Raw genomic sequence first — 11570 nt, forward strand, 5'->3', positions numbered from 1 at the left:
GACCTCTTCTAGACTCTTGTACTTTTGAGCTTCTCTCCTTTCCCAGAACCCCAGTGTCTGAACAGCCCATCAGGGTTTGTGTCCTCATATCTAGACAGATAATTTAATGAATATTTAGTGAATACCACTTTATGAGAACTAGCTTTTTGTTTTGAAATCCACTTTTCTACTTCTCTAAAAGAAGAAGGAATATTTTCTTCTGGTTTTGTTTTGTCTTTTTTTTTTTTGTTTGGGGTATCATGCCCAGCAATGCTCAGGGGTTACTCCTGGCTCTCTGCACTCAGGAATTACTCCTGGCAGAGACTGAGGGACCATGTGGGATGCCGGGGATTCTGGGTTGGCCATATGCAAGGCAAGCACCCTACTCACTGTACTATTGCTCCATCCCTTCCTCTGATATTTCTGAGACACTATTCCCAGTGGACTAATAAGACATAAGTAATGTCATTAGCACAAGATATTGGTTAGCACAAACCCAAAGCCAGACTCACTGTGTGAGCTAGTTACTTCTGCATAGTTACTTCAGAATCAGTGGCTTTGAGATCTGGGGGGTCAGGGGAGGCTGTTATGTATGTAAGTATGTATGTATGTATGTATGTATGTGTATGTGTGTGTGTGTATGTATATATATATATATATATATATATATATATATATATGGGGGCGGTGTGGGTTGGAGCGCCCATTTGCCTTGGAGCATTTGCCTTGCATGCGGCCGACCCGGTTTCGACTCCACCACCCCTCTCAGAGAGCCCAGCAAGCTACCGAGAGCATCTCGCCCGAATGCAGAGCCTGGTAAGCTATCCGTGGGGTATTCAATATGCCAAAAACAGTAACAAGTCTTACAATGGAGAAGTTACTGGTGCCCACTCAAGCAAATTGATGAGCAATGGGATGACAGTGATGACAGTGATATGTGTGTATGTATGCATATATATACATATATATATACATGCAACAAGAGATTAGACTGGGACCACTTAAGTAGTGCTCAGGGAGTAGAAGCTACTCCCAAGCAATGAGAAACAGGAAACAAGGCTGGATGATTCAATGCAAAGATGCAGTGACATAGAGGGGCTGATCAAACCCTGTCATGCTGGAACCAGAGGGAAACCACCAGGACTACTCCTTTGATCCTCGAGGCCTTCAGGACCACAGTGAGTGGGAGAGCCATGTGATGTAGGATTCAAACTTGGGTCCAGTGCATTCTAGGACATTTCCCTAGCCCTTGGGTTTCAACCTTTTAAGGGATTGGCCAGAGATTGTACAGGGGAGTGATTAAGGCACTTGCCTTGCACACAGTGGATCCTGTTTGATTTCTGGCACTGCACATGGTCCCCTGAGCACAGTCAGGAATGATCCCTGAACACAGAATAAAGAGCATAGCTGCTTGCTCAAAACCCATAAAAATAAAAGATTAAGAACCTTCCTAGAGATGGGGCTAGAGTGATAGCACAGCGGGTAGGGCGTTTGCCGGGCACGCGGCCAACCCAGGCTCGATTCCCAGCATCCCATATGGTCCCCCAGCACACCAGGAGTAATTCCTGAGTGTAGAGCCAGGAGTAACCCCTGTGCATCGCTGGGTATGACCCGAAAAGAAAAAAAAAACCTTCCTAGAGAGGTCGGAGCAATAGTATAATGGTGAGGGTGTTTGCTTGCTTTGCACAAAGCTGGGTTTGATCGTTGGCACCCAATATGGTCCCCTGAGCCTACCAAGGGTGATCCCTGAACACGAAGCCAGGAGCACTACCAGGTACCCCCCACTTCTTAGAGGGCCAGGAGGCAGTACAGCGTTTAGAGCACATGGAGAATGCACAGAGCCAAGTTCAATTCCTTGGCACCACATGGTCCCAGAGCATGTCTGGGTGCAGCCCCGGAGACCTCCCAGCTTCTTGAGGATGACCCAAGTATCCCCGGCACCGCAGGACCTGAGCATCACAACAACCTACAGCCTGGCCTTTTCACCCAAGGAGCAGCCCAGCAGGCAGAGAAGCAAAGAAGTGGGTTACTCCTCCCACACCCCTCCTGAGCACTGCTGGGCAGGCCATAAACTTAGAGTGACAGCAAAAAAGTTTATCCCTGGAATCTTCTTTCAAATTTTGCCCAGGTTTCTATCCCTTTGAATTTATTGAGACATGGTTTCTTTTTTTAGTCCCTAGTTCCTTTCTTGTTGTTATCTCAGCTCTAATCTTTGTTTACCTAGGTTTGACATTTTTACCCCAGAATTAATCACCCCAGATGGTCTGTTCTACTATGTTTTCCAAGCAAACAAAGTAGACAGGAAATATGAGTTTCCTGAGCAAATTGGCTTTCCGTTTTAATGAGACTTTGTCCTTTAGAAACTTGTTTATGTCTACTTTTATTTTTGTCTTCTGTTTTTATTTACAATTTATTTTTAATTTTTTTTGTTTGTATCTAATTAAATTTTACCTTGGTCCAATTAAGACTAGGTAAGGGATAGTTTCCCATTTGCTTCCCCAGGTCTCCTTTGTAGTGTTTTATGGCTCTGTTAAATTTGAACTACTACATTCTTTTGATTAACAAGAGCCTTGCTCAGAATAACCTCCACACATGTAATTTTGGCCTAAGATTTCTTTTCACTTTTAGGCATTTCCCTTGACATTACAGAGAGTGATAAACGGATGAGCCTTTCCTCTCAGGATTTTGCATAGACTCTGTCATTCCTGACGTGTGTGAGTCAGTGACCAGATGTTTGTTCTCTCTTCTCCCCACTCCACCTCCACACAGAGAGTGCTGTTCTTGGAAAGATATCACGTTTCTTTATTTATTCTCCAAATGCAATGGCAGGAATTCTGGAAATGGCTGCCATTAGGATCTTGCCTCAACACCAAACCTATACCACCCTTTGAGACCGGAAATACGGTCTCTCTGGTGGAAAAGGGGAGAAACTCCCGGCTCTCCATTCCTCTTCCTTTTCAAGTGCAAATACTCTATATCAGAACTTCCCTGAAATCCATTGCCCATCTAGGCTTCTCTCTCTCTCTCCTGACCTCCTGACCTCCCTTCCTTCCTCTTTTATACATCTATCTAACCTTTGTGTTGTCTTGTTTTGGTTTTGGGGCCACACCCAGCAGTGCTGAGGTGGCGATTCCTAGCCCATTGCTGATTGGGTAACAAGGACCGTCTTCAGAGGACCATGAAATCTTGCAATGTCAATCCCCGCCTCTACGCCTCTGCATGCGAAGCATGTGCTCCAGCCCCTGGAGCTATCTCCCCAGCCTCTCACTCAACATTTATAAACATAAATTATGCCTCATGCTGAACTTTGCAGGTACCATCAACTAAATGACTATGCTGGCAAGTGCATAGATAGAACACAAAGAAAAACCTTAAAGTCAGTAAAGGGAAGCTCCCTGAAGTCACTACATAAAGATTAAGCTGAATTTTGTTTGGTTTTGTTTTGGGCCACACCCAGCAGTGCTTAAAGGTTTACTCCTGTCTCTTTGCTCAGGGATCACACCTCACGGGCTCAGGGGACCATAGGGAGTGCCAGCGATCAATCTAACCCAGCTCTGCCTTATGCAAGGCACACATCCTACCTACTCTACTACTGCTCCAGACCCCTAAGTTGAGTTTTTTTTTTTGGGGGGGGGTGGTTGGGTCACACCCGACGATGCTCAGGGCTGACTCCTGGCTCTACACTCAGGAATCACTCTTGGTGGTGCTCAGGGGACCGTATGGGATGCTGGGAATCAACCCGGGTCGGCTGCATGCAAGGCAAATGCCCTACCAGCTGTACTATCGCTCCAGCCCCTCTAAGCTGAGTTTTGAAGAATTGTTTGCAATTCACCTGAGAACATTTTTTGTTCTGTCTACTTTGTAGTAAAGGATTTCTCGTAGGAAAAACAAACTTGCCAAGATCCTTGGTAGAAATATGGCCAACACCACCTTAACACAGTGATCATATTAACATCTCAGGCATTTGTATAATTCTTCTGGTACCTCCTACAATGAGAAGAGCACTACAACATTCCTGTGATATTTCTGTCAAAATGGATTACCTGAATCTAATTATTAAAAACAATGGACAAACTCAGATTGAGGACTATCCTACAAAATAACTAGCTTGTACCCTTCAAAAAAGGTTAATATTATGATTGTGAAAGACTAATGAATTGTCCCAGTTAAAGTAGGTTAAAGAGACATTTCAGATCCCTGGAGGCAAGGGGTGGGGTAGAGAAACAAGACAACTGAATGAAATGATGGATTTAAATTTTTTTGCAATGAACTTCATTTGGACAACTGGAAAATTTTTGAGTTTGAAGATTACAGTAGTGAATCATTATTCATTTATTTTAGTTTCCTCTGATCCAATTGTTACTTAGCAGTTTGTTGTCCAGTTTCTAGGTCTTTTGCCACTTTCTCTTTATGGTTGATTTCTACTTTTGTAGTTTTGTGATTGAGAAAATACTTAGTAGTATTGCTATTTTTGTGATTGTATGAATATTCTAGTGTCCTAGCAAGTAATCTGTTCTGGAGAACATTCCCATATAGCTGTGGAGAAGAATGTGTATTCAGTTATTGGGGACGGAACAGGAATGGAGGGTCTTGAGTATGTCTATTAGGCCCAGTTCTTCCAGTTCTTCAATTAGAGCTCTGGCTTCTTTTTGCCTGGAGTTGGGAGGCAAGCAATGCTCAGAGCATACTCCTGGCTCTGTGTTCAAGGATAACTCTTGGCAGGCTTAGGGGATCATATCGGGTGCTGGGAATCACACCTAGGTCGGTCATATGCAAGAAACATCTCCTACCTGCTGTACTATTGCTCCAGTCTCAGACTCTTGCTTCTTTATTAATGATTTGCCTGGTTGATCTATCCAATGACGAGAGTGGTAATACTCCCCCTTTTAAGAAATGAGACTTAATTCTCTTCTTGAGTATAGATTTTGTTCTAATAAGCAGAATATGTTGGAGGTGGCAATGTACAATATTCGAGTTTAGATCCTAAAAGACATTGCAACTCTATCCTTGCTCTTTCTCATAGATTGCTTGTTCTTGAAAATGCTGGTTGCATTGTCATGAGGGCTCTTGAAAAAGACTGTTTAGCAATTCTTTGGTCAATATGGCTATAAATTTAGTCCTTCAGCAATCATACGGATGGGTCTTTGGTTTGGTCTGGTTTGGGTTTTGGTTTGCTTTGGTTTCTAAGACATAGAGAAAGTGCTGAGGGCTATTCTTACTTCAATGGGTTGCTCTCAGTGATGCTCAAGAACCATGTGAATGAGCCATTTTTTTTTGTTTTGTTTGTGTTTTGGTTTTTTGGGGTTTTTTTTTTTGTTGTTGTTGTTGTTGTTTGCTTTTTGGTCACACCCAGCGATGCACAGGGGTTACTCCTGGCTCATGCACTCAGGAGTTACTCCTGATGATGTTCGGGGGACTGATCATATGGGATGCTGGGAATAGAACCCGGGTCTACCGCGTGTAAGGCAAATGCCCTACCCACTGTGCTATATCTCCAGCCTCCCACGGATGAGTCATTTTGAAGGGAGGTTCTCCAGTCCTAGTCAAGCTTTCAAATAACTGCAATCCAGCCAACACTTTGACTACAATCTTGTAACAATTTTCGGATTCTGATTTCTTGACATTGGTACCTCTTTTTTTTTTTTGAGGGGGGTTCTAATTGAGTGAATCTCAAAAGATTCACAAGAGGGACATAGAGATAATACAGCAGGTAAGACATTTGTCTTGCATGCACATGACCCAGGTTCAATCCCTAGCACCCCATATGGTTCCTGAGCCTGCCAGGAATGATCCCTGAGTGCAGAGTCAGGAGTAAGTCCTAAGCTCTGCTGGGTGTTCCCAAAAAGCAAAAACAGCAAAGCAGCAACACATAAAAACAATTCACATAAAAAGCCAGAGATGCAAATCAGTGGTACAGCATCTTGCATGCCAATACCCTAGATTCAATCACTGATGAAAACAAAAGATAGACAAGAGACAAAAAAAAAATGTTTGAATCTTTAACTGAATAATGTTGGTAGACAAACCACTATCTTGATCTGAAGATGATACTGCACAAAAAGTTAAAAGAACTTAGAACCCTAAGGCTTTACTTATAGGAAATAGTCTGAGAAATGCCATAGCTGCAAAAACAGGCTGACTTTCACCAAAAAAAAAAAAAAAAACGAAGTATGATTCAGAAGGCAGGATTAAAATCCTAGCAGGTGGCATCATGAAAGATATAACTGCAAGAGAGAGATCTTGGGAAATGTGTTGGAGAAATGTGTCCTAGTATGAGGGATCATATTACATATACTAAGAAGTCTAGAGTTAAGAAGATGAACAGAGTGGCAAGGAAAATTATAATCCTTGTGCATTATTGGTGGGAATGTAAAATGGTGCACATGCTTTGAAAATTAGTTTATAAAAAAGTTAAACATCGGGGCTGGAGCGATAGCACAGCGGGTAGGGCGTTTGCCTTGCACGCGGCAGACCCGGGTTCTAATACCAGCATCCCATATGGTCCCCTGAGCACCGCCAGGGTAATTCCTGAGTGAAGAACCAGGAGTAACCCCTGGGCATCGCCGGGTGTGACCCAAAAACAAAAAAAAAAAAAAAAAGTTAAACATCATAGTTCAGATCTTGGCACCTCCCCCAAAAATAGTTAATACAGTTGCCTAGTAATACAAACATATGGATCAAAACATTTATGAATAATAGCATTATTCGTAACAGCCAAAATGTGGAAAGAACTCAAATATCCATCAGTTACAGAAAGATAAATAAAAAAAATGGTATACCCTTCCAATGAAATAGTATTTACTCACAAAATGGAATGAAGTACTGATACATTTTATGGCATGAAAGCATTTTGAAAAAATATGCTAAGCATAGTCCAAAAATTATATGATCCCATTTATATGGAATATCCAGAATAAGCAAATCCATAAACACAAAGGAATTTTCAGGGGCTGGTGGAGATGGAGAATAGGGAATAATTTAAATAATAAAGTGTCTTGGAACTTGACTGGACATTACATACATATACCAAAATCACCGAATTATTTATTTTAAAATGCTAGAGTGTATGCTATAATTATATCTTCTTTAAACCATGGACATTAATTCAGAAATCATGCAGAATTATAACTGAATCCAAATTAAGAGAATTTTCATATTTTCTCAGCTGAATTTCAGAATTTTTATGGAGCAGTAACTCTTGTTTTTAATTTTCCCCTTTTTGGTGTGAGGTGTCGGGGAATGGAGGAATGGTGGGTCATGCCTGGTTGAGGTCAGGGCTTACTCCTGGCTTTGTATCCAGGAAGCATTCCTGGCACTGCTGGCGATTTGAACCTGAGGCGATCATGTGCAAATGTCTATACCCCTGTACTATCTCTCTGACCCTCATTTTCCTTCCTTTTTAACAGTAATGTCTAGACTGGTAATCTCTTGATTGTCCCGCCATTGCATTTCAGGAGATGCAGAAGCTGCTCACTGCTCTCTAGTTCACTGGTATTGAAATTGAGACACGTGGGGACTGGAGTGATAGTACAGTGAGTAGAGCATTCACCTTGCATGCAATCAACTGTGTTCAATCCCAGCATCCCCTGGAGCACCGCCAAGAGTAGTTCTTGACTGGAGCACTGCCGGGTGTGGCCCCAAAACCAAAACTCAAAGAGCGAGAGAGAGGAGAGAAAGAGAAGAGAGAGAAGAGAGAAAGAGAGAGAGAGGAGAAGAGAGAGAGAGGAGAGAGAGGAGAGACGTATTTTATTCTTCCATTTCCTCTTCTTTCTCTCCTTTCTATTCTTCCTTTTTGTTTTTTCTTTTTGGGTCAGGGGTTACTCCTGACTCTGCACTCAGGAATTACTCCTGGCGGTGCTCAGGGGACCATATGGGATGGCAGGGATGGAACCTAGGTTGGCCGCGTGCAAGGCAAATGCCCTACCCGCAGTACTATTGCCCCGGCCCCCCTTCCTTTCTTTTTTTCCTTTCTTTCTTTTTTTCTTTCTTCTTTCTCTCTTTCAATTTTTGAGGGTCACACCCAGCTATTCTATGGGCTTCCTGCTAGCTCTGCACCAAGGAATCATTCCTGGTAGGCTTGGGGGACCATATAGAGTGCTTGGGATCAAACCTGGGTTGGTTGTATGCAAGGTAAACACTCTACCTATTGTCTACCTCTCAGGCCTTGAGAGACATATTTAATTATACCTCAACTGTACTTTAAAAATGCACAAACGACCTCATCTGCATGTGGACCTAATTTAAGTAAAATGTTAATTTGCTACAACTGCCATCAGATGTGGCTTAGAGAAAAGTATGTGGGTTAAAGCTCTTGCCTTACACAAACAACCTCGGTTTGAATCCACACACTTTCAAGAGTAATCCCTGAATTCTACCAGGCGTGCCCCAACCCCTCCCCAAAAAAAAGAAAAGAAAAGAAAAAAAAACTTTAAAAGTCACTGACTGGATGAATTAAATGGCAGAAATTTAATTTCTCAGAACAGATTTGGTTTCTTTTACAATTTCTCTGCTTGCTTAAAGATGACACCTTCTCATTAGATCCTCACGAGATCTGTCTTCAGTGCATACACATGCCTGTGTATTTCCTTGAGTTCCTAACCTCTTTTTAAGTGAGGTTGAATAATCATTCAGGCCTGCCCTGATGATCTTGTCCCCACTTGGTCCCTTTTTTACAAACCCTGTCTCCTGGGTTTGCTTGTCAAATCCCTGCTCTCCCTTAAACACATAGTCACTAGCTTGTCTCAGTGTTTCTTTGTTTTTCCCACTCTGGAGCAGGCTGTGTTTACTTTGAATACATACTTTTCTTTCTTTCCTTCTCCTCATATATTTCTAAATAAGTTTCAGTAAAAACTATCTTGCAGGGGTTGGAGCGATAATACAGCAGGTAGGGCATTTGCCTTGCACGAAGTCAACCCAGGTTCAATTCCCACCATCCCATATGATCCCTGAGCATTGTCAGGAGTAATTCCCCCCTGTGCATCGACAGGTGTGACCTGAAAAAAAAAGTCTATCTTGCAACACAAAAAAATAAAAGACCCTATCTCCAAAAACTGTCACTTTTTGAGGTGGGGGAGTTAGGATTTCAGCAAATGAATTTAGGGGCAAGAAATATAATCCATATGGTGAATAAGAGATAGTGTGTGCGGGACTGGAGCGATAGTAGGGCATTTGCCTTGCACGAGGCCAACCCGGGTGCGATTCCCAGAATCCCATATGGTCCCCTGAGCACCACCAGGAGTAATTCCTGCGTGCAAAGCCAGGAGTAACCCCTGTGCATAGACAGGTGTGACTCGAAAAGCAAAAAAAAAAAGAAAGAAAAGAAAAGGATAGTGGGTGCATTGAACATTTTCTTTGAACATTTTCTCAAACTTGTTTTCCAGTGCCTCAGCATCCTCACAAACTAGCTGAGTGAACCCTTCTGTGAAAACGCTGGTTATTGTCACAGATTGCTCCTCCCCAACTATAACATAGTGATATTCAAAAATCACTAGTGTAGGGGCTGGAGAGATAGCACATCGGGTAGGGCCTTTGCCTTGCACGCGGCCGACCTGGGTTCAAATCCCAGCATCCCATATGGTCCCCTGAGCATGGCCAGGGGTAATTCCTGAGTGCAGAGCCAGGAGTAACCCCTGTGCATCGCCAGGTGTGACCCAAAAAGCAAAACAAAAAAAAATCACTAGTGTATCCTCACACATTTTGCCCTGACCCCACAAAGATACATGACCCAGGTTCTCATCCTCTGGCTCCCCATCTACTTGATTCACCGCCCCTGCCTAGGCTTTCTTCCCATGTACCTCCTTGTGTGGCAATGCCACAACTCCCTCTTTTAGGATCTATGATATACTAAGCCCTCTAGTTTCATGTGACTCTCTGTGTACAATTTTCACAGACTTGTGGGAATAATCCTTAAAGACCCCACAAGAGGAACTTACTTCCCACTTTACCACATAGTAAGATTCAGAACTTTCACTGATTGTTATTAATAAGCTAATATTTGGGGTGGTTTGGGATTTTGCATGCAGAAGGACTATATAAATGATTTGTGCTAGGAGGAGGATATGGTTGTCTCTAAGTATATTCACCAATTCTTGATACTCTTTCAATCAAGAGAGAAAAGTTGGGGCTGGAGCGATAGCACAGCAGGTAGGGCATTTGCCTTGCACTCGGCCAACCCGGGTTCGATTCCCAGCTTCCCATATGGTCCACTGAGCATCGCCAGGAGTGGTTCCTGAGTGCAGAGCCAGGAGTAACCCCTGTGCATTGCCAGGTGTGACCCAAAAAGCAAAGAGAGAGAGAGAGAGAGAAGTTAATTTCCCTCTCTTTGAGTATGGCATGGATGTAGTGACCAGTTTTAAAGTAGCATATGGTAGAAGCGACAATGTAATTCATCCAAGACAAGGTCATAGAAGACACAGGGACTTCCTTCTCCATGTTCTTTCCATATCGTTTTGTGGGGGTAGTGGGGCTTTGATCTAAATATTCAAGCATCCCATGAGGGAACCATTATAGCAAAGAACTGAGACTTTCCTGCCAACATCCATATGAGTGCACTAGATTGAAAGTAGATCCTACAGTCCCAGTTAAGCCTTCAGATGAGTCTAACCCCATTTCATATCTTAACTATAACCTTAGAATATACCATGACCTACTCCCAGACTCCTGATACCAGAATCCATATGAGACAATATTACCTTAAGTTGCTAAGTTAGGGGCCAGAGGTAGATACAAAAGGTAGGATACTTGCCTTGCATGTGGCGGATCCAGATTCAATCCTTGGCACCCCATACTATCCCCTGAGCCCACCAGCAGTGATCTCTGAGCTCAAATACAGGAGTAAGCCCTGAGCATTACCAGTGTGGCTCTAAAACAAACAAATCACTAAGTTAGGGGCTGAGTATATAACTCAGTGATAGAGCCCTTGCCTTGCAGGTGTGAAGTGTGGTTTCTGTGAGTTCAAGTGTAGTGCATTTCATGGCCAAGAACCATTCCCTCAGACAGCAATGGACGAATGAGGGAATGGGGCCACAGTCTGGTTGGTAATCAGTGACTGTTATTCACAGCATTAGTTATATAGAAATTGTGAAGGGTGAGGGTACACGTAGGTGAGGTTGAACATTATCGTAACAATAAACACATGTAAAGACCTCCCTTCCTTTCTTCTAGGAGGTTAACTCAAGAATAGAATCTCATCTGGGGGTTCAGCACTCTGGATTACTAGGAGATCCACTCAATGGTGGGATTCAATCTAATGGCATATTGCTTTCTCCTTCCTTTCACTAGTAATCCATTTAAGAAAATCATATTAAATTTACTTCTTACTAATATTTCTAGTCATTTTGTATGAACACAGTAAGAGCTATATTAAGCTTAAAGGTTGGCTTTTCCTGGGGACATCTCGCCATATATCCCAGACTGCAGTCCTCGGGCCAGGTTAGTCTTTCCTAACCCCAGCAGAGTCTGTATTCAGTTACTTCTTTTGGGTCATAACAATTTGTTCCATAATGTGCTCTCTACTCATTATACTTCTTTATGGTGCTTAGTCTGTCCTTTTTCCAGGCCAGGGTATCTTGCCCTGGGGCCATCCAAGTCCC

This window comes from Sorex araneus, chromosome 3 (genome assembly GCF_027595985.1).
Source record: "Sorex araneus isolate mSorAra2 chromosome 3, mSorAra2.pri, whole genome shotgun sequence".
NCBI lineage: Eukaryota > Metazoa > Chordata > Mammalia > Eulipotyphla > Soricidae > Sorex > Sorex araneus.